The following is a 5,065-nucleotide window of genomic DNA, read 5'->3' on the forward strand; positions in this document are numbered from 1 at the left end:
CTGCAGAGAAACGGGTTTCTCTCACTATGACTTCCAAAAGCTACCGTTTTCCAGGCTTCTGATCTCCAGAAGCGCGCAGTCGGCGGCTCCGGAGAGTCTGGGAAGCCTCGGGAAGAGTTCTAAATTATAGGGAATTCTTCGCCCACCAGGTGGCAGGGTGGTCACCCAGGGTCTTGTACTACACCTCCCAGAAGGCCCTGCGGCGGCGCGGCAACGCCCGCTGGTGGAGATGCGGCCTTCACGAACGCACCTACCTAGGCACGAAGTCAAAATCGGTGTCTTCACGTGCTTTTTGTGTGAGTCAGAGGCACGTATTCCAGTGTTATCTCCACGTCTGCGTGTTTCTGTTCATTGAGTGAAGGCAGGCATCCCTCGTTCCTCCATCCAGTGTGATGCGTGCTCCCCACTTAATCACTCTGGTGTCATAGTCGAGATTTTCACGTTTATGGTTTCTCGGCGGTAGCGCAACATTAGACTTTGCGTGGGTCGTTTTGTTCTCCGTTTGGAGAAGTAAGATGTGGAGAAGCTCTCCTATACCGACAACCGGTATGGTCAAAACTCTGAGCGCGAAACATGGGTTTAGGAAGGCGGGTACAGACATAGCCCTGGGTCCCCTTTCGTTGGAATCCTGGCCTGACCTCCCTCGGGCGTGTGTGAGGTTGAGGCGAGCATTTCTTGCCTTCCAAAGGTAGGCATCTGGCGGAGCGCTGAGCCCCGACCTAGCGCTTGGTGGAAGAGGGTTTCCACGGACTTTTCCTTTTCATATCGCAGCCAATTTCCCCACAGGGCCGATTCACAGACCCATGCTCTCTATGCAATTCTTGCTGGTTCTTTAAGGAATTTTCAAAACCTCTTCCTTACGGAGAATTTTGTACATACACAAAAGCAGGCAACCATTATGTAGCCTCAGTCACCATCAACCCAGGGGGAGTCCCCACCGACCAGACCCAGCCACTCTGCCATTCTGTGTCATTTGAAAGCGAATCTCAGTGTTTTGTATCCTATTTTAACTACAATATGTAATTACAAAAACAAGGACCATTTTCTAATAGAACCATAATTCCATTATAAATTTTTTAGAAAAAAATAATTTTGTGGGCGCCTGGGTGGCTCAGTCAGTTGAGCCTCTGACTTCAGCTCAGGTCACGATCTCATGGTTGGTGAGTTCCAGCCCCACAATGGGCTCTCTGCTGTCAGTGCAGTGTCTGCTTCTGATCCTCTGTCTCTCTCTCTTTCTCTGTCTCTGCCCTGCTGGCACTCTCTCATTCACCAAAAAATAAACATTAAAAAAAAAAGACTTTCAAAAAAGATTTTACTATTGAATATTCAGTATTCCAACTTAAAATTATCTCCGCTTTTTAAAAATGTTTATTTTTGAGAGAGTGAGAGACAGAGCACAAACAGGGGAGGGTCAGAGACAGACGGAGACACAGAATCCGAAGCAGGCTCCAGGCTCTGAGCTGTCAGCACAGAGCCCAGCATGGGGCTCAAACTCACAAGCTGCGAGATCATGACCTTAGCTGAAATCAAACGCTTCAGCAACTGAGCCACACAGGCACCTCTCCCCTTTTTAAAATAGTTTGAGCAGGGGCGCCTGGGTGGCTTAGTTGGTTAAGCGTCCGACTTTCGCTTAGGTCATGATCTCACAGTTCGTGGGTTCGAGCCCCGCATTGGGCTCTGTGCTGACTGCCAGCTCAGAGCCTGGAGCCTGTTTCAGAGTCTGTGACTCCCTCTCTCTCTGACCCTCCCCTGCTCACNCCCCGCATTGGGCTCTGTGCTGACTGCCAGCTCAGAGCCTGGAGCCTGTTTCAGAGTCTGTGACTCCCTCTCTCTCTGACCCTCCCCTGCTCACGCTGTCTCTCTCTCTCCTGGAAATAAAAATAAATAAATAAATAAATAAATAAATAAATAAATAAATAAATAAAATAAAATAGTTTGAGCAGCCCAGCCGATCGTGGGCACGTCCCGATGGTTCAGGAACATTGCTAGGACCAGCACGGTCAGGCTGGCCAGCGTGAGCACCACTCAGGTCAGCATCAACCCAGGGGCTTCTCAAAGACCAGGAAGGTGCCCGTCCTGGGCAGGCAGCGGACTCTGGCCTGGCTCAGGTACTGGTTCTTGGAGCACAGAAGACATTTATTTCTTCATGTCTGTGGGAGACATAGAGTCATGCCTGCCATGTGATGGTAAGGGGGCCAGCTACATGGAGGGAGGATCCCATGAGCATTCCACATATTCCATGTATTGATTCATTCACTTCTTCTTTCTTCTAGCTTTGTTGACAAATAAGTGTAACATATTTAAAGCGTACGTCATGATGATTTCCCTGCTGGCAGATCTGGCTGGACCCTGGAACTCGGGCTGCAGGCAGAGGACGGGTGAGCAGAGGGTGTTGTCAGTGACCAGTCCAGGGGCAGGGGCTGGGTTCCTGTGGGAACAGCCCAGGGGAGCATTCCAGTGTCCTTCCCACACAAGAAGACAAGGCTCCTTCCAGCAGAAAAACACCAGAGTTCCAGTAAAGTCAGACTGGAGAGGCACCCACGGATGCAGCAAATGAAATGAGGCTTCAGGTGGCTCTGATGGTGGCAAGCCTGGTAACACTGTGCACAGCGGTGCCGTTCCAGTCTCTGGGGCACCTACATAAAGAACATGGGTACTAATCTCCCCCCTCCACAACCTTCTCTTGGACAGCCAGTGGGTCTGCTCAGGACTTGCAAAGAGATGGTCTGACTCCTTGAGCCCACCTCCTACCTGAGGGCAAGAGTCAGGTGGAAGGAGGCTGGGGGTGAGAATGTCTTTGAGGGAAGCACTGGGGTGCTGGGTCCTCGACCCCCAAAGCAGAGCACCGTGTTCTTCCCTCTCAGGCCAGTTGAAAGGGACTTCAAGAGAATCCTCTGAATGTGGTCCAAGGATGGGCATCTACTCTCACTTGGGAAATCTGAAGGCCATCAATGACTGGAGGAGCCGAGAACAAAGGAGAATGGGGTTTCAATGGAGGGAGTCACACACCCACTGCTGGCTGGCGTCAGGGGGGCCAGGATGTCTCTGTGAGCCACCGCGGACACCTGGACACACCTACCTGAAGCTGGCAACTATGTTAATAAACAAAACAGCCCCCCCCCCCCCGCCTCCTAGACACTTTATGGGAATGTGTGGAGTGGAGTGTTTTTCCATCTTCCAAGTAAATTCTCCACCTCTTCACCAAACAGGCCCCTGAGTACAGACAAGAAGAACAATTCTCTTTAAAAAAATGCGGACAGTGTGGAACAGACCGTTGACAGTTTTCTGCCCTTGGAAAATGTCAAAATCTGTAACCGTCTCCATTAGCATCAAAGACAATCTCTGCCCCATTCGGGATCTTGAAATGCACCTTCCTGAGAGGACACAGAAGCTATAGAAAGGAAGGGTGATGTCATAGACAGGGGAGGGCCTGTCCCTGGGGTCTGTCCTAAATGCCACAAGCCAATGACCCTGTGATGAGCAGGTGAAACTCCAGGCAGGGCCAACTTATTCACAAGACCCATGAAAATATTTGAATTTTACCCATTTGTAAACTCAGAAGAAAAAAAATCAGGGAGCTCACGGGTGGTTCAGTTGGTTAAGTGTCTGACTTCAGCTCAGGGCATGATCTCAGGTTCGTGGGTTGGAGCCCCACACTGGGGTCTGTGCTGACAACTGGGAGCCTGGAGCCTGCTTCAGATTCTGTGTTTCCCTCTCTCTCTGCCCCTCCCCCACTTGCTCTCTGTCTCTCTCTCGAAAATGAATAAACAAAAAAAATAAAAGAATCTATAAAGTTATAATGGATATGTAATAATGAACGGAGACTGGATTATGTTTGCTTAGATAGCAAGGGAGTAGTAAAATATGATTTTTGATTTTTTTAAAAATTAAAAAAATACTTTTTAAAATTTATTGCTGAGAGAGAGGGAGCAGGGGAGGAGCAGACAGAGAGGGAGACACAGAATCTGAAACAGGCTCCAGGCTCTGAGCTAGCTGTCAGCACAGGGCCCGACGCAGGGCGCGAACCCACGAACCGCAAGATCATGACCTGAGCCAAAGCCGGACACTTAACCGACTAAGCCACCCAGGCGCCCCTTGATATTTTTTTTTAAAGGAGAAAAGGACTGGGGCACCTAGGTGGCTCAGTCGGTTAGCGTCTAACTCTTGATTTTGGCTCAGGTCATGATCTCATGGCTCGTGAGTTCGAGCTCCTCACCAGTCTCTGTGCTGACAGTGCAGAGCCTGCTTGGGATTCTTTCTCTCTTTCTCTCTCTCGAAATAAATAAATAAACCTAAAAAAAAAAAATGAGGAAAGGCCAACAAAAGTCATCGCGCAGCGGTGGCCCCAGGAACCCTGTCCGGCCTGGTGCTCCCTTCCTCAGCTTCCCCACTAACCCCCCCCCCGCCCCGCCCGGAGAGCCCCAAACCCCACTGGGCCCACACAGCCTGGCATCTCGCCTTGTGGGCCTGATACCTCGAGAGGGTCTCCCCTGCCTCCTCTGTCCCCGCCATGTGACTGCTCCGGCCCGTCGTCACTGAAGAGAGCCGTCTCTGTCCTGCCTTCCAGGCTTGAGCAGAGTGAGCGTCCCGCCACCAGCCCCTCCCCGAGTCATCCACACCTTACTCTGTCACCGTCACCTGCCAAAGCTGTAAGTGCTGCATCCTGTTCCTGTGCCCTGCAGGGCAGGGGTGAGGTCCCTGCTATTCGCTTCCCAGAAAGGGTGCTCCCAGCCCCTCAGACTCCTGTTCCCTGAGCAGAGCCCCACTACCCCGCCCCCCTGCTGTTCTCCACTGGCCCTGGCTCCTGCAAGGCCACGCGTGCCCTAAGATGGCTTCCCAGACCACTCCATGAACTTGCCTTCCAGGGTATAGGTGGAGCGCAGGTGAACAGAGACCTCAGGGCCGCCAGGGCCGCTGTGCTGTGGACACAGAAGGCCTGCAGGGCAAGCAGAAGATTCAGGGGTGCTCAGGGTGGGCCATGTGGCTGCAGCTGCCCCGGCCTGCCCAGGGCCACTGGGCCCAGCAAGCCCTGCAGGGTCCCGGGGAAACTGGGGGGGGGGGGGGG

General features: G+C 52.1%; 1 long non-coding RNA gene across 2 annotated transcripts; it reads left to right on the top strand.

Moving 5' to 3' along the window:
* Positions 1 to 468: 468 nt before the first annotated feature.
* On the top strand, positions 469 to 3,109 carry LOC120226299. 2 transcript variants are annotated; one of them, XR_005526987.1, is made up of 3 exons: positions 469 to 688; positions 2,274 to 2,378; positions 2,865 to 3,109. It is a non-coding gene; the product is annotated as an uncharacterized LOC120226299 (long non-coding RNA). The 2 variants fall into 2 exon arrangements; XR_005526988.1 differs by lacking the exon at positions 469 to 688 and adding an exon at positions 1,939 to 2,186.
* Positions 3,110 to 5,065: the final 1,956 nt, after the last annotated feature.

The sequence above is a fragment of the Hyaena hyaena genome, unplaced genomic scaffold (assembly GCF_003009895.1).
Source record: "Hyaena hyaena isolate Hyena2069 unplaced genomic scaffold, ASM300989v1 scaffold_1645, whole genome shotgun sequence".
NCBI lineage: Eukaryota > Metazoa > Chordata > Mammalia > Carnivora > Hyaenidae > Hyaena > Hyaena hyaena.